Source organism: Cyanistes caeruleus, chromosome 18 (genome assembly GCF_971803275.1).
Source record: "Cyanistes caeruleus chromosome 18, bCyaCae1.hap1.1, whole genome shotgun sequence".
Taxonomy (NCBI): Eukaryota; Metazoa; Chordata; class Aves; order Passeriformes; family Paridae; genus Cyanistes; species Cyanistes caeruleus.
In genome coordinates, this window is record NC_141718.1 from 4,923,701 (window position 1) to 4,942,217 (window position 18,517).

General features: G+C 48.9%; 1 long non-coding RNA gene across 1 annotated transcript; it reads left to right on the forward strand.

Moving 5' to 3' along the window:
* Positions 1-2,577: 2,577 nt before the first annotated feature.
* Positions 2,578-18,252, forward strand: LOC111936468 (uncharacterized). Its single transcript, XR_015277765.1, has 3 exons — positions 2,578-13,186; positions 13,289-17,180; positions 17,604-18,252. It is a non-coding gene; the product is annotated as an uncharacterized LOC111936468 (long non-coding RNA).
* Positions 18,253-18,517: the final 265 nt, after the last annotated feature.

The window sequence follows — 18,517 nt, forward strand, 5'->3', positions numbered from 1 at the left end:
GGGATTCTTGTGGAATACTCCAGCTTTTGCAGCCAGGACGGCCTCAAGCCAGAGAGGGATGCTCATGGCAGGGCTGGGCATCCCACTGAGCCCTGGCCAGCCCTGGAGTCCGGAGCCACTCCCAACACCCAGGGATCCTCCTCTCTCACCTTGTTTTCCCAGCAGCTGTGGCAAGCATAACCCAGAGAAGGCTGGGCCAGGACTGGGGTGTTGGATAGCTGCACCCATTCCCATGAGAGACAGGATTCATCCCCAGTTTGTGAGCTCAGACCCAGCTGCAACAGCAAACAGGAATTAAAATGACAAGAAGAGTGAGAGACTGATTACACCTACTGTGCAAGGGGCTGGTAACACGTTCAGTGAAAAAGAACATGCATTTTCTGTCCTGTACCCCACTGCTGCAGCAGCACTGGCATTACACTGGAACTTCCTCTCAGGATGGAAGGGTCTGGCAGTGCTTGGCAGAATCCATTCCCGGAGAGAAGGAGGAATTGGAAGATCCGGCCCTGGGAGGGAGCTGAGCCACCTCCAACAGCCAGCGCAGGGTTTGGATCTTTGTGCTGTGATTCTCTTTTATGGTGGGTGGAAAATCATTTACCATATTTACATTTTTTCATGACATTTTTAATTTTTCATATCCAGCTTGGACCAAAATTTTGAAACTGTTTAAAACTGCCAAAGATTTTACCTCTTCCTTCCTGCTCAGTAGCAAAACAGGAGGGCAAGGGACTGAAGCCAAGGGGAAAAGAAAAAGAGGATAAAAGAAGAATTATTCTTTCACAGAATTTGTGACATGCTTAAAAGAAGGAAAAAAAAACCCTACAGGGAAACTTTTTAATGTTTTAACAGTCTTTTTATCACATCAAAATTTTAAGATATATTTTTGTCTTGCATTAGTTTTAATAAACGTGTCTTAGCGGTTCCTTTTATCGCTGTTCCTGGACTAATTAAATGTACACATACATTTTTAAATGTTCACTTTGCTTCAGCACTCACTGGTTCAGTTTTATTTAAGAGCTTATTTAACACCTTGCACAAAGCCCTTTGAAATTCCTTCCAGGAAATGTCACACCTTGCAGAAGGAACGCAGCCCTCCGAGAACAGAGACCCACATTTGTACTTACAGGCAAGTGCATCAACGCATAAGGAAGGGGCTGGGGGGGCTGGGGATCCCCATGTCTCCCATTGCTCAGGCAGGGGGCTGCTCACTGCTCCCCCAAATTGCCCAAATAATGCTGTCTGTGTGTGCTCTGGTTCTGAGAGCCAGGACAGGGGGTGCAGGTTGTGCCAGAGCAGGTCAGGGTTCTCCCAAGGAGCAGGGCCAGGAGGTGCAGGTGGTGTTGGACCAGCTGAAGATCCCTTGGTCCCAGAATCCCAGGATGGTGGGAGCTTGGCACCCTGAGAACGTGGCAGCAGAAAGGATCCATCCACCTGCAGCACTGCTTCAGCTTGAAGCATCAGCGTGGACCAGGCAGGTGCATTAAATCAATGTGCATTAAGGCAGCAAAGTTAGAAGCAAGATCCCCTCCGTGGCTTTGCCAAGAATTCAGGCATCTCTCATCCCCACCAGCCCATGGATTGCTCCAGCCTGCGCCTGCTCACCTGCTCTTCTGCAGCAGATGCCAAGTCCCCATTTGTCCATGGCCCAAAACCACCCTCACCTCCAGAAATCTTCCCTCTCCCCCAAATCCGTGGTGTTGTTTAAAATAAGACACTGGCACTTGTCAGGAGACTTTTTGCAGCGTATTGTTTTAAAGAAGACATTCAATTACCTCGGCTGCAATGCTTCACTGTGCTCTGATGATCTACTAAGGGAAAAATAACTAATATGTAGCATGTTGTGTCATAGACAATTATAGAGAACATCGCTTTTAAGGAAACAAGACTTGTGCCCAATTGTGCGAGATTTATTAAGTTTGCTGTTTTACAGCAACACGGCAAACTCAGGGAGGGGAACGCATTTGCATCTCCTCCCCAAACCCCTTGCTGCAGGAGGAGAGGACTGATTTTCCTTCCCTCATTAAAAGATGAGGAGCTGGTGAGGCTGCGAAGGACTGAGATAAACATCTCGACAGACACACGATTATTTCCTCCTTTAGTTTCACACAGCATGAGATTCTTATGTGGAAACAAAGTGATTTGGCTATAGATTTATAGAGGGAGCAAATGATTTGGTCCTACATGATGGAGCATATCATGCATATTCCGTGCCTTCGCTCGTGGGCATTCTCAGCTCGGCGCAGCTGATGGCGGGAGGCAGGAGGGAGAGGAGCTGGGAATGTGACATTATGCACAAGAGGGAACGCTGCGAGGATTTCACATCTCCTCTGGTGAACAATGTGACTGAGAAATGCACTTACTGGAAAGGATAACTTAATTCATCCACCAGGCAGCAAGCATCCAGGAATCCAGGCAGCAGAGAGGGGCCTGGAGAGCCCCAGGGACAGGGATAACAGGGACAGGAGCACTGAGGAGCCTTGGCAGAGGTGGATCCTCCTGCCCCTCCTGCCTTCGCTCCCATGGACTTCACTCCCTCACAGACCAAGGCAGTTTGGGCAGTTCTTAGCAATGTTTTTTTTTATTATTTGAGAGCTAATCTGTCCACACACAAAGAAAGACCCTGCTCCAAGGATCTTGCCGTTTAAGACCTTGATCCTGCAGACTTACCAAAGTGCTTCGTTTTAAGCGCGTGATTAATGCTGTTGACTCTGGTGCTTAAAATTCAGCATCATAGAACTGTTTGGGGCTGGAACTGACAGCCAGAGTCCTCTGGAGATGTTAATGTGCCTTAGCAGAAAACATAACAGTGCATCCATGGGAGGTGCCTGCAGAGTCACCCAGAAATAGCACAAGGAACAGCTATTTTTTCCCAGGAAGAGGAGCCTGGGAGCAGGGATCCATGCTCTCAGTTGGCAGGAGCTGACTTTGATAGGCTTTGAGGTGGTGGGCATTTCTGCAAGCATTTGGAAGCGATTCATGAAGAAGCTTATGGGGTGTGATTGATGGGTTTGCAGACTTCACTGAGAAAGCAAGAGAGGGCTAAAAACAATGAATAAGTCTTTATGGAATTCAAAATTCCCACCCAAAGCATTTATCTTTTCCGTTGGCTATAAATGGGCCGGGAGTGGGATAGCATCATTCCTGCGTGGCTGGAAAGTGCAGGGCAGCCTTCACACCACCCACCGCAGCGATAAACAATGTTCTCATGAGCCTGCTGCTATTTATAGCAGCGATCCTATTTCACACATATTTGCCTCAGTTACTGAGCAAGGGCACTTTCCTGGCCCTGATGGATCTGAGCACATCCAGCTGCCGATCCCAGGGGAGGGCTGCCATGCCGGGGATGCAGTGCTCTGCCTCTGCACAAACCATCACCTGGGATGAGCAGCACGGGATGTCATTAATGGCACAGGTAGCACACACACACACACACACACATATCTGAGCTTCCCACCTGGGCGGGAGAAGGAGGAGAAGGGAGGGGGAAGGATTTTAAAGGATGAATGATCTGTTTCCTGCTCAGAACTCAGGCATATCCAATAACCTCAAGCAAAGCAAATCTCAGCCTGAATTAAAGGCTCTAGTGGGCTGGATTCTCCTAAACATTCAGCACCAGTTGCAAACCCTCCAGTTTCAGGCTCATCTGCTACCGCTGTACCATTGCCTGAGTTGGTGTCCTCACTTGCTCTGAAGTGCTGTAGGCAGAAACCAGCTCATGTTTGGGGGAAGAGGTGCCAACAGAGAAGAGCAAGCAGCAATCCAGCACTTGAGATGGGAGCTGATGGCTCAGCGGCAGTGGCTGAGCTGCTGCCTCTCCCTAGGGCAGCAGCACCTCCTGCACCCAGCTCAGACACCTGTCCAGGTGTGAGGTACCTGGAGAGTGTATGCCAGCCCCTTGCCCCGGCTTTCAGCTGCCTCCTGAGCCACCACCTCTCCCACATCACAGAGAGGAGAAGAAGGAGCCAAGAGCCAGACCCAAGAAGAGGGCTGAGCAGCTCCTCATCACCGTAACACCACGGCAGGTTGACACAAGCAAGCAAACACAGGGCTTTGGGTGCTCTGGGCTTTTCCTCTGTATTTGCTTTAAAAATCCTCCTACCTGTGATAGGAACAAAATGCACATTCTGGCCTGGTGATTTATAGCTGTGCTTTGCTTGTCTTGTTTCCCTCAGTGTGATATGCAAATCCCAACACCAGGGAACGCAGTGAGCTCTTCCTGATGTAAATTCACCCTGCCCAGACCCAGAGCACCCTTGCAGAGACAGCCCAGGGGAGCCCTTTAATAACCACTGCCAGACAAGGGACAGCTCCGTGGCAGCTCCTGGGGACCTGGCAGCTCAGCAGTGGCATTGCCTCGTGTTTCCCAGGGTGGGTTGTGTCACACAAGATGTTTCAGCATTCCTGGTTAATGTGACTGAGCTCCTCCTCCCGGCCCCAAGAGAGCTCAGCCCCAGAGAAGTCAGCCTTGAGTCAGACTGAGAGGACACAAAAACCCCAGGGCCATGTCAGGGGGTGAGGGTGGGAGCCAGGGTCTTAACATTCCTGCTGTCTTCCTGCATGGGAATGGCAAAGGGGACTCTAGAAGTGTCAGATCCATCTGACACTAGGAAAATTCTTATAAATAAAATAGTTCCCATAAAATCTGTATGAGATCTCCACAGTCCATCTTATACAGACAGTAATAAAAGAAAGGCACAGTAGCAGCAGCCATAGCCACCATCTTGCAACAAGAAATCTGATTTTAAGAAGTATGGAAAGAGAAGCCATTTGCTCACTATTAACATTTTAAGTGTGTCTTAGCAATGAGGGGCAATACATTACTGACACTTTGGGTGATCAAGAGAGGTCCAAGCAGCTCAGCTGGTGCAGGAGCATTTCTGCACTGCCAGCAGGGCTGGGAGCCAGCACAGGGACTCCTCGGACATGAAGATGGCAAACTGCACTGGATGGCTCAGTGCCACCACCCAGCTCACAACTCTTCCTCCAGCCAGGCTTAAGGTTTTTTTAAACCCTCCTAATCAACCCAAGAACTACCTGATGTTCCTGTGGGTGAAAGGCAAAATCCAACAAGGTTCATCATTTTCTGTCACCTTTTGCAAACCAGCCCCAGCCCAAGCTGCGCCTCCAGTTCCATTCACTCTCATCACATCTGGAAGGGACACTGGATAGTGATTCCCAATGCTCACAGATATTCATCCAGCTCCTGTAAGTCATTCCTCACCTGTTCAAACCTTTGTCATTGAAGCATTTAGAGCATGAAACCCAATTAAAGATCAAGCTCTTGCTGTTACAATGGAAGAGCTACAAGAATTAGCACTTAAGCTGCATTAGCAGGAAGCATTTCTAATGACACTGCACCCACATTTATCTTTGGTGATTACTCAGGGCACACCAAGGGGAGCTCTCATTTCTGGGCACATTATCTACCAGGCAACAAGCTTTTCCCTCATCCTGTGCCACACTGAGCACTGTGCAGGATCAGGTGTTCAGTCATCCCTAAGGAAACATGGAAGGTGAGGCACCTGCAGGAGATCTGCTGAGGGACTTCTCTAGGGAAGCAACAACTGAGAAGACACAGAAAACTGAGCCCAGAACAGGCCTGAACAAGCCTGGGGTGATGGACACACAAGAAAATGTTGGTGAGAATGAAGTCTGGCTGGGAGCCCTTGCCCAGGCACAGCTGGGGCAATGCTGGTGCTCCCTGAGTACCCTGTGCAGGGAGTGGGGAGCAGACACTGGGCAGCAGAGCTCACAGACAAGAGCTGCAGGTGTCAGTTGAGCCTGTGTCCTTATAATAAAAAGAATTCTCAGCACCACTGGCTCATGTTGAAGCAGTCTGTAAGCAGTCTGTAAGCTGCTCTGCCCTCCAGCAAGGGAGGTTAATATTATTCACTTCAGTCTGCAGAGAAGGACACAAAACCATGGAGAGGTTATGGGCCAGATAACCAAAAATGGCTTTTAGTTCTGGGCACTTTCATTTTACACTGTCTGACCTCTGAAGTACTATCAGTCAGATTTTCAAAGGCATTGAGCAGATCCTGCTTTCACTGACCTTAAACACAGAGACACACAAAATTAAAGGAAACTCTACAGACTGCTGGCCAGAATGAGCCCATGAGCCACCGGTCAGAGAGAGGGAGAGGGAGCTGGAGGTCGGACCAGACCTGAGTCATGCATACACCTCTGGCCTTTTTCAGTTTCTTTTACCAAATCAAAGGTGTGGGAACAGGCAGGTATGAGCTGCCTGTTAACTGATTTGAACTGAAAATAGCAAGAAGTTTTCAACTGCCAATGTTCAGAGGTTCAGAACAGCACTTCCCACTCCCACCCACTTCCTGGGGGTATTTCAGCCTATGTCAGCCAGTGGCCAATAACAGCCCTAACGTGTGCAATGGGATGACTTTTCCTCCCACTGCCCACCCCAAAATGATGCCCCCTCTTGCTTCCTGCTGCCTGTGTCCTGCCCCCTGAGCAGCTCTCAAGCAGCACAGCCTCCCTTCAAGGGAGCCTGGGCAGAGCATTTGTATTCAAGAGTGAAGTAATATTTCATGGATATTCCAAAAGTTGGGTAAATTCTTTCTCTCTCAACCTTCATTACCTAAAAAGCTTCGCAAACCTGAGACTGTAATTATGCACATGAATAATGAGATTAGCATATCCATCAACTAACTCGTGCTCCATCCCGGTAGATACAGGAGGCCTTTGTGGGAAGCCCTCTGTGCTCAGATTCCATATCAGCAACAGCTTCCGAGGCTGCCATGGGAACCACCATGGTCGTTCTGACTCCTGCTCCTCACAGAAATCCAAAATTTCATTGGGATATGGTGGAAAGATGGTGAAGCTGGGGCAGGCACTTCACATTATCCACACAGCATCCTGCCATCCTGAGCATCCCTGGGAGTGTGCAGTAAGCACGGGATCAGTGAGGGATGGCAAGAAGGAGCACTCTTGGGGTGTCACAGAATGTCCCAGGGTGCCACAACTGTATCCATGACACCCTGTGGCTGATGCAGTGTTGTTGTTTGGCATCGGACACGGATGGATGATGCAGAAGGAATGGCAATGGGAATGTGGCAGCAGCTCCATTGGCACCAGGAGCTGGCTGGGAAGGGCTGAGCCGCTGGTGAGCGAGGCACACGCCCTGGTGCCCACACCCAAACCCATATCCACATCCATGTGAACCGGTGCTGGCATGTTGAGGAACCTGTCTGCATTCCAGGAATGTGTTCAGGGAAATGTACATGAAGAAATGCCTCACAATGGGAACAACCTTCCCTGCACCCGCCTGTGGAGCTGCTCCTTGACTGTAATTGGGGACCTGGTAATTAGATGATGGCAAAATGTACCAGCAGCTCAGTTTTCATTCTGTGGTCCAAATTACAAACCATCATATTTTGAAAGTGATGCTGACATTCCTCAGCCAGGAGCCTTTGCCAAAAACAACTTGAGCAAGGCTTGTCTTGGCACCGAATCAAACTCGGGGCCCCAGCAGCGAAACTGAAAACATTTACACAGCTGGACCCAAATCACCCGATTTTCTAAAGAGTTTGTCAGAGCCTGAAGCTCTTGGTATATTTCTGCCTGTTTTAAAGGGGCCTGTGTTCTCACAATCCCCCAGCTCTCCACACAGAGAAAATAAAATACTTGAGGAAAAGTGGGTGGTCTTTCCATTGCAGTCCGAAAAAATAATCCAGAAAAGTCTCATGAGGAAAATGCGAATGAGCCCGGTGTTCACCCAGCCCATCCACAGATGTGCCAGACATATTTCATTTGCATATATAGATATGGAAACCTCATCATTTTGCTGTACGTATGTAATGGCTAATAAATGCATTAGCAAACCACTAATGAAAACAAATTGGAGCCAGTGTCAGGAATTACGCCAGCGTGAGGAATTACCTTGCTGCATTTTTTCCTATCTAAATGTCCTGACGATATTATTTTATTACATCAGTCATACCCGCTGCATATGCATTATCCATCCCTCACTCCAGCCAGGGCTGATTCCTCTTGGGCTCTTTGGAATCATCCTCTCTAGCAGTGTGGGCACAGGCACAGGCACAGGCAGGGACAAGCAGGGATGGGCAGGGACAGGCAGGGAGGGCAGGGACAAGCAGGAGAGAGCAGTCTGCATGGCCACCATGTATGGAGCACCCCAGCACCTGGACCTTCCCAGAATGCCACATGTCCACCAACAGCTGCCACACTACTGGTGACACCATTCCTGTTGCAGGGAGTAAGGACCAGGCAGCAAATTTCCATTTTGTGCCTGTTTCAGTGTTCTTTCCTTGGAAAACAGATCCTGTTTTTTCACATGTGGGGAAAGAGCCTGAAAAACTGGGAGAAATGGCCCCACTTGGTTCCAGCCCTCGGGAGAGATGTGAGGACCTGCCTAGGTGCTGCAGCCTTAGGCTCCCCCTCCCTACCTCAGGAACAAGTCTGGAACTGAGTATTTGCCCCTGTTCCTTTTCTTTCCTGCATTCTGCCTGATTATTATTTTTTTCTTATTCATAAAAGCAATGAGAGCAAATCCTCTGATGCTTTAGGGATGCCACAGAACTGGCTTGAGCTGGTTGGAGCATCTGTCCCACACTGGAGAGTGACCCTTGACTACACACTGCCTTCACAACAGGGAGTGGGACACCACAATTAGTGAACTTACCTCATTTGCTTACTCTAAAGGCATCCTATTGATTACTTAGAGCCCTGCAGCAGCCAGCAGTGGCCTCGGTCACCTCTGAACAAACACAGCACACAAAGTCTGCTGCCTGCCCTGAGAAATTCAGTTTCTTCTTCCACCAAGATAATTAACAGCCTGTTTGACAGGAATCCCTCTTCAAAGGCCCTCTTTGCTCAGCTGTGATTGCTACCAGAAGACATGGTGGAGCCATTTTTCAGAGCTCATCTTAAATTTTTGTGGCTACATGGGGACCTCAAAATCTTGCAAAATTAATTTTTTTTTAATGCAAAACCTTTTAAGTAAAAATACTTGTAATTGCAACCTAAAGCGATGTGGGATCTGTGAATGGCTCTCTGATTAATTCTTCTGCCAGGCGAGTCTCCTCTCTCTGTTCTACTGAACAAGCATACACATATTATTGCGATTAATGCTGCATAATACATAATTAATGAAACTGCATAAATATGCAGATTTGGAATTGCAGATTGACTGCCACAGCTCTGTCCCCCAGCGCTGGGGTAACGGATTGGATGTTCGTTATTACCATATTTAAAACTGTTTCCCTGTGAACATGTGAAAACCAATAACTTGGAAGGGCGGACTGCAGCAGCAACCAGTCCAAAATCCAAGGGAAGGAAGGGCTGTGTGCCTGGCAGGAACAGCCCAGAGCCCCCTGCAATGGGGAGCAGGGACACAGGCACTGCCCTGCAGCCCTCTGCCAGCCAGCAGCTCCAGAGAAATTGTTTAAGAAACATCAACCAGGTGTATCTGGTGCTGGGAAACTGGAATGTGGCACCAACATCACACAACAGGTAGGAGAGGAAGAGGAGGAAGGAGAGGGCAAAGCTTGTGGGGGATCTGAGTCCCGCAGCACACACCGGCACTGGAGGTAAGAAAAGCTTTGGAAATCAACACATCTCTGGGCATTTTCCCAGGTCTTTGGGATGAGGCATCAGCAGGAGCTGGTTAACAAACAGTTCCCAGTCAGTTCCCAAATGTCCTACATGGCTCACCATCAATGACTCACCAAAAGATACTGCATGGAACACAGGAAAATGCCATTCAGGTCTTTGGGTATCACAAAGGCTGTGCCCCTCCAAGTCCAGGTTCTCTCCCTGCACTTTGCTAAGGTAGATATAGAGATTTCCTTGTATGGATCCTGGGTTGTGAAGCCACCAGGGGTTTGGTGGTGATGAGAGAGGCAGAGCAGAGCCACAGAAGGGTGGTATTGGTGAGGGTTATCCCCTGATAGCAGGTGGGGAGCAGGAGCTTGGGATTTGCTGGTGGATTGAGCTGACCTCGAGCTCTCAGGGGTGTGTTCCAGGTGTCCCCAGAGCAGCAGCAGGTCGCTTGTTCTGCTTCATGCTGTCTGTTTGCTCTGTTGAGGATGTCAGGATTTATTGCACACTGCTGTTGAGAGGATTCAGATCTCCCACGGGGAGTTTGATCTGCAGATCTCCAAGCTCTGCCCGGGGAGGACTGCAAGCATTGTTCCCATTCCTCACATTTACAGGCTCAAATTCTTACTTGTAGAAAAGGAAAAGCTTCCCCAAGAGGTGTTTGGGAAATGTTTTTACTTTAAAGTACAAGTTTCCTACGGATGTCTTCAGATGTTTATTGAAGTGGAATAAATGAAAGTGTGAGTATGTGCTGTCTTAGGAGGGAGGGGAATTGCAGCTCCCTGCACCAGAACTGCTCAGCCAGGTGCCTGACCTGCCTGGGGTGACATCTGCGTGGGAGATGACATCCCTGGAGAGCTCAGGCTCATGGAGAAGCACAGCACTTGCTCCTGCAGACAAGATGAAGACCCAGCACTCAGCTCAACGTGCAGAGCACCCACACAGGCTGGGACACCTCTGCCTGTCCTGCTCGTCCCCACCTCTGGGAGCACAGAGCACTTACCCACTACATCAGCCATGTATCCTGACCTCCCAAAACCTGCTACAGTTTTAGATTGCCCCAAAAGTGAGAGGAGCATGGGTGAGGCTCTGTGTCCAGCCTTATCCCTCTCTCCCTTCTCACTCTGCGCTCCCTGGCTCCACTGGCCACACAGTCAGCATCACTTCTCCAGACACTGACCCCCCCATATCCCCCAGCTTCTCTGGCAGGGAAGGAAGTGGGAAGAGGGAAGGAGAAAATGTGTGTATGGGGATACCTAAGTCAGGTTTAATTCTTTCAGTTGAGCAACCTGGTCTCAGCAATGAACTTAACCCTGCCATGTTTCATGATTAAATATTAATTGCTTAGCCAGATATCTTTCCTTCTACTTTTGTTCTTGAGGAATGCCTGCACCTTTCTCCTTTGTAAAATAACTCCCACTCCTCACTGAGGCAAGGGCCTTGAACAATTCCTTTCTTCTGGAAAATATCACACAGCAAAATCAGAGCAGCAGCTTGGCCTGAGCTTTGGGAATCTGTGTGAGCAGCGCGGTCGGAGCTGGAGACCGGGGCCAGCCTCCCAAAGGCCAATCCATCACAATCCTCCATCAAGATGAGACATGCAAGTGAGAGATGAGACCCTCAGAAGGAGAGGAGGGGACAGGTGACCTTAATTGCTCCACAGTTATTGATAGGGCAACTTGTCTTCATGATGCAAATTACCCTATAAATAAAAGTAAAACAACTACAGGAAGCAATTTGCCGCTTTGTTAGAGTTAAAGTAGACCGAAAATTAAATCAAGACATGGGATTGCTAATTCCACAGGGCTCCTCTGAAGCCTCTGCAGGCAGGCCCAGAAACACGGGCCATGGGGGTGACTGAGTCACACCTGCCGTTCATGGGCTCGTGAGGAAGGATAGGACAACAGGTCCAGCCCTGGAACCAAGCTACCAGCGGAGGTGAGGGCATCACCTTCCTGCACCCTTGCCCTGGCACCAGTGACCAGTGGGGGATCCCTGCTGTGTGGTGATCCCCCATGGAAGCTTGAGCTCTCCCAGCTCTGGGAGAAGACAGAGGTTGTTGTCTCGCCATGCTGGAGCATCCACCCACACCCACCATGACTCTGGTGCCCAACAGCTGTGTGTCCTCTTTGCTGTTTGGTCCATGAGGTGTCTGTGAGGCTCAAAGATGACCTGGAATGTGCCTCCCAGACATGATGCACTTGCTGTTCCTCACTGGCTTCCCCTGAGACCACCATGCAGAGATGGGTTCAGCACAGCCACTCATCATTGTCAGTGGAAGAAACCTACCTGAGTCATGAAACTACACTAAAAGCATCTTCTCTGACACCTTAAGTGGGTGTAACTCTTGTTTTACATTTCTAAAACACCTTTAATTTACAGATCGTTATATACAATATTTATTTGTCCACTGAAGGAGCCAGAGCTTTACCCAAAGGCTTCTTAGCAGAGGTTCTCCAGCTCCCTGATGACCACAGCCCAGTGTCCCCACTGCAGTGGGATCTGGTGTAGTCCTGCTGCATCCTCAACCTCACTGTCCATGGCTTTTCCCACCTCCCAAAGCAGTAGTAATGCCCTGTCCCACCCCTTGCTCCCAGGATAGCATCTGACAAGGACAGGGCAGAGGGAGCATACAGGCAGAACCGGGGGTTTTGTCAGTTTGCTGTGCCAAGGAAATTAAAATGCATTATTTTGTCACTAACTTGCAGCTTTTCTCAAAATACTGGCAGCCACAGAGATTTTCTCCAGCCCCAAAGGAGCACTTTTAAGTGCTTCATTTTAAGAAGATACTTCTTTCCCTGGTCTTTTCTTTTCATTTATTTTTTGTGTTTGTTTTCAAACCTGTCGGAAAGCACTGATATTTCCAAGCTTTGTTGCTGCTGTTGTTGTTGTTTCCCTCCTGATGCTTTTCTTTCCTATTTCTGAGCATCGTTGCTGGTTCTGTGTGAGGCCCCTGGAGGCTGTACAGCAGCAGGATGTGATGCCAGAGCCTCTGCCTTGCTGGGTGAGCTGCTCCACTCCTCGAAGCTTTGAAGCTGCCACTTCACATTCCCGCAGAAGAATCGTGCTGTTGTTTCTTGAGGAAATGATGAAACACTTTGTGAAGAGACATCAATGGGAACAATAAGGGCAGCGACCCCAGTAGGCCCTGGCGCCCGGCTGGTGCCACGGCCGGCGCTGGCCGTGATGGTGGCTGAGAGTGAAGGCCAGCAGTCCCCACAGACAACACACAGGTGAGGGCCAGCAGCCCCCACAGACACCCCAAAGGTGAGGGCCAGCAGACACCACAGACACCCCACGGGTGAGGGTCAGCAGACACCACAGACACCCCACGGGTGAAGGCCAGCAGACACCACAAATACCCTGTTGATGAGGGTCAGCAGCCCCCACAAACACCCCACGGGTGAGGGTCAGCAGACACCACAGACACCCCACGGGTGAAGGCCAGCAGTCCCCACAGACACCCCACAGGTGAAGGCCAGCAGACACAACAAACACCCCACAGGTGAGGGCCAGCAGACACCACAGACACCCCACGGGTGAAGGCCAGCAGTCCCCACAGACACCCCACAGGTGAGGGCCAGCAGACACCACAGACACCCCACGGGTGAAGGCCAGCAGACACCACAGACACCCCACAGGTGAGGGCCAGCAGTCCCCACAGACACCCCACAGGTGAGGGTCAGCAGCCCCCACAGGCACCCCACAGGTGAAGGCCAGCAGTCCCCACAGACACCCCACAGGTGAGGGCCAGCAGACACAACAAACACCCCACAGGTGAGGGCCAGCAGTCCCCACAGACACCCCACAGCTCCGCTGGCGCTTGCCAATCCAGGCCTGTTCTCTCCCTCAGCCGTGGGCAAACAACTTGTATAGCTCACACCTCGCTCCCCATGGGCCACGCCGCCTGTCTCGGACGTGTGAGGAGATGGAAAATACGCAACTTTCCTGGGTAGTTTTTTCCAGCCAGTCATTACTCTCCCTCCCGCAGTCTGAGCCTTATTTCCATGTTAAATGTCTTGCTCCTGCCTGTAGCCTTTGGCTCAGTTCTGCCTTCGCTGCAAGATTTGAGGTCCCCCCATCCCTGGTATTTTCTCCTGAGAAAGTACTTCAGGATTTAATGAAGGCATTCACTCTTCTTCTTGATCTCATTTAAGCTCTTTAATCTCTTCTTCTGTAACTCATTCTCTTCATCTCTTAAACAATTTTGTGGCTTTTTTTGACATCTTCAAGATCCCTTTACAAACCCTGACACCAGAGCCATGGGCAATATTCTGGTGTCCCTCTCACCAACGCCAGGCAATTTTCTGTGCCATAAAATCATTGCACTGCTCCAACTTACTACACCTTTCTGTGTATCCCCTGAATGAATTAGCTCTTTTTCACAAGGTCAGGGCACTGTGCCTATGGCCTCTATCTGCTCAGATGCTTTGCAAAATCGTTAAGGAATGTGAAACCATCTCCTGGTCTGGCAACAAATCCATCATTCCTGGCCTGTACGAGAGGGATGATTTTGTATTTACTTACTTTTAAATACATTTTATTTCAATTTTAATTTATTTTCAATAATTTTCATTTATTTTCAATTACCTATATTCCACAAATGCTCTTGACTAGTATCTACCGTACCCCAGTTCTTCAGATCTACATCAAGTGGTTACACTCAGCTTCTGAGTAGGACTGATGTCCAGCCTCACATCATCCAGGGAATCTCAATCCTTTGCACACTCTTGTAGTGTAGCCACTGCCCTCACACTGTTTTAGCCTCTATTCCAAGGTTTATTGAACACAAGCTTACAGCCCAGTGATCTCAGCCAGGTGTTCAGCATTCCTGAGTGTTCCACAGCTCACCAACAGCCATCACAAATCCATGCCATCCATGTCTTGGCCTCCTACTCCTTCCAGTTCCCTCCTCTTCAACTCAAAAATTCATGAACATGTGAGTTCACCGGGGACAACCACGTCTGGCTCTTCAATGAACTTCATAAATTGTTACTTTCTCTGAAATTAAATATTTGTGTGTATGTGTCTGTTGCAGGGGTTTAGATCTTTTTCTTTTTTTTTTTTTAAAACAAACCAACAACATCTTTTTTCCACAGAAAAAGCAGCATGGTGTCAGTAACATGGTAAGGGAAACAGCTCACATGAACCTGTGGTGTACAGGTGTGGTCATGGAGTGATGATAGTGCCTGGTACCTTTTCCACTGGTGTGAAGAAAAGCAGAGGCAGCATAGCAAAGCCTCCATCAATACCTCCCCAGACTCAGCTGCATTTTCACTGTAGGGATTTGATTTTTATTCATTTCTGTCGGCCCAATGCCTGTGGTCTCACTGGGGGATCAATCCCCCTGCACCAGGCACCATTCCAGGTGCAGCATGAGGTACCACAAGCTGTAACCCCTCCCAGAGCAGGAGCAGGGACAAGGAGCATGTCAACTCCACGCTTCACGTTGTGTACAGCACCTCAGGATGCAGGAGGGATGAGACCAGCTGAATCTAAAGATGCTGGACACAAAGCTGCCCACGGCTCATCTCACCCATGTCCCCACTGCAGTTCCACAGTGGCTGTTCATCCCCTCCTGGCTGATCAGAGAGGAGAGGGTGTGGAGCTGCTGGTGCAGGGCTTGGATGCACAGGATTCCCAAGCCAACAGGAGATGCAGAGGCAAGGGAGTCACCCTGCAGAGCTTCCAGGCATTTCCAGGTTGTGCCAGTGTATCTAAAAGGAAAAAGGAATATGATGGAAAAGGCACAGGTGAGGTCGGGAGCAGCTCTGTCCATTGGAGACCACCATGACTAGCTGCACCAGGAACAGACTCCCATCAGAAAGCTGCCATCATGCCAAAACCAAGAGAAAGGAGATAAAACCCCAGGGGATGAGGTGGGGAGGAGTGGAGGGAATGGGCAGGACAATTACATTAACTGAAACAATGTGTTATATTTTAAACATTAAAAACTTATGACTCTACATGGCAAGTACCTGATGCAGAGAAGGAGGAGAAGGAAACTGAAGCCATGGTTAAACAATGCACAAGGCATCAGGGTCTGGTTTGTATTAAATCCATTTGGAGTCTGAGTTTCTCCTTTGACAGCTGGCCACACTGCTCAAAGGGAATAAGAAAGTTTTTGTTTTTTAAAAAAGATGTGTAATGGGTTTCTTATGTACTAGAAAAGAAACGCTTTCTGAGCTGGATCACCTATTTTCTTGTCAAAAGACTTTGGACAAAACGTAATCATGAATAAAATGCCTCATGATTTTTCAAAGGGCTCTTTTATTTGAAGTCAGCTTTTCTGAAATGGGAGGCAGGACTGGGTAATGCAGCTCAGGGCGGGAGGCAGCTCTCACGCCAGGCCTCTGCTCTGGCCTCTCTGGCCACACCATGCCAGACCCAAGCACCAGCCCATGAATGTTCTACAGCTCCATGCTGGACATCACCTTGCCAAGGTCCAGGAGACCAGCAGCCATTGCTCAGGCCATTGTCCTCCCAGCCCTATCTCAGCTCCCTCTGGGCAGTGTTGTGCTCTGAGGGGACCTGGAAGTGCAGAGACTGGGGGTACACCCACTGTCACCACCTCCCAGGGACTGAGACTCTCATAAATCCAAGCAAACCTGAGAACTGTTTCTGGCTTTTGGTCAGTCTGGGGGTTTTCTTGGCTTTTGCCAGCTGTTAATGGACAGAAGATTTTCAGCCCTTTGTCATGGACACCCAGTAGCAGAGAGGACACTGGAATTTTAATTGTTCAAGAGCTCTAATAGGTGTAATAGCCTTGTGTGTTACATATGCATTAATTAAGTAACACTGCATTTAGCTCCAAATCATGCGGAAGGCGCGTGCTGTGTTTGCACAGACATAAATATCTCCTCAGTTAGAGCGCAGGCGAGCAGCTCTGCTCCCTTTGCACTGCAGTGCTTCCACTCTGGGGAAAATGGGAGCCTTGGAAAGCTTATCCCTGGCTAGTCCCTGTTCACTGGGTAGGAGCTCAGCACATCCACGTCTCCTCCTCTCAGACAGGCTTTCCGAAATGATCTCGTTTGTGTGGTGCCAGCACTGGGAGAGCCTCTGCAGTGATTCACACCTTACCCACCACCCCAAGTAAATGAGCTGGTTTCTTGTTTTGGGGTCCCCCTGTATCCAAATCTTTCAGCCCTGCTCCTTCACTGCAAACACCCTCCTTGCAGCAATCTTTAAGCGTTAAGAACAGTGTGGAGAGAAACTGCAAGGGGAAAGAGAAAACAAAAGGATCCGGCATTGTCAATGTAATGTATTCTCATCGTGATCCACAGGGAACTTCCATGCCTTAGACAGGAACGTACCAGCACGTCGTCAGTGGAGAGCTGCTCATGTCAAACCCCAGTATTGCTGCTCTCACTTTGCTGCTTCAGTGCAACCTGGTTCTGAAGCAAAATGTGAAGCTGGAATCCCACGTGTTGGATGAGCTCGGATACACAGGCTGGACAAATATTTGGAAAAGTATTCGCCTTCACTAGGCAACATTATGCAATGTGGATTAATTATTCAGAGTATGGTCCTGACTGGGCTTTGGATGATTAAAGCTGTTCTGGAATTCCAGAGGATTACTTAAATGTGCAGCATTAGTGGAGGTAAAACATCTTCAATATCCTTTTCCTGCAGTCTCCATTTCCTTGAGAGAAATATGCAGATTAGAGCTCAGAATTAATCTGCAGAGGCTCTGAGCTGGGCTCCTGCCCCCAAAGAGTATTGGGAGGTGTGGGGCAAGGAGAGGGAGGGCTCTGGGAAAGGGGAATACTAAGGGAGAGACATTTTATATGTTTGTAAAGCAATCACAAGAAACAAGCTACTTATTCCACATATTTTAGTCTGGGAGAAAAGAGCCTGGATGCAGGCACAGTAAGTGCAATCTATATGTGTAATTAAGAAATGATTTCCTGAGATCTTCCTTAAAACACATCTGAATACAGATCAAATTTGCATAAATAACTTATGCCTTTCACTTTTTCCTTGTGGAAAACACATAACACTGCCTCTTGCTTTCTGGTTTCCAGAGCTTGCCTGGCTCAGAGGAGGATTTGCCATATTACATGATTCTTCCCAATTGTAATCAGCCTTAAATCTGAATAAAAGCAGCAAATGGCTGACTGGCACCCAGGCTTCCCTCCCTCCCTGCCCCCATGGCAGCGGCAGCAGCGGCTTCGAGCGGGAAAAGACACGACTGCAGCGCTGGGTTTGCATTAGTATTCATGGAGCATCCGACTCCAGAGAGGATTAATAGACTCTGATGCCTAATATCCTGGAGAACAATTAATTTGCCCACAGTTTTGTCATGGTTGAAAGTCAAATGCTGGAACAGATCGATGCACTGAGCTGCAAGTTGAACACTGCAACCTTCTGCTGGAGCTGAATTTTAATTTTCCCATCATCATTTCCCTCCATTCCCAGCACACCAGTTTTCTAATAGATCTAAAAGCCTCTTACCTTCTTCCATCACATGTTGGGCTTCATAACAAAAGTCCACGTTGATTGTTCAAATATTAGAGCCTTGTATTGCTCTCCATTACGGGATTAGAGATGTTCGAGGCCCCTTGTGTTTTGACCTTTTCCTGTCTCGTTTCTCTTTAAATGGTATGAAAAATGCCAACCTTCTGTAATTAAAGCCAAAACGGAATGCAGGAATAAAGCTTTTTTTCCTTGCAATTATTCAGTATTTAGGTTCCCGTTTTGATAGAAGTGTTTGCGCAGAAATCAAGGCTGGGGTTTATCAAAGCTGGGTCAACAGACCCGTTGGGAAGGGCTGGCAGCTCCTTATCCAGCCCACAGAGCCTGCAGCAGCCAGAGCTGTTGCCCTGGGCTTGTGCTGGCCTGGGAGATGATTCCCTGTTCCACCAGATCATCCAGCGAGTTTGAGCAAGCCACTGAATCAGTGCACACAGGGGAGAAAATATATCAATAAACAGGCTCA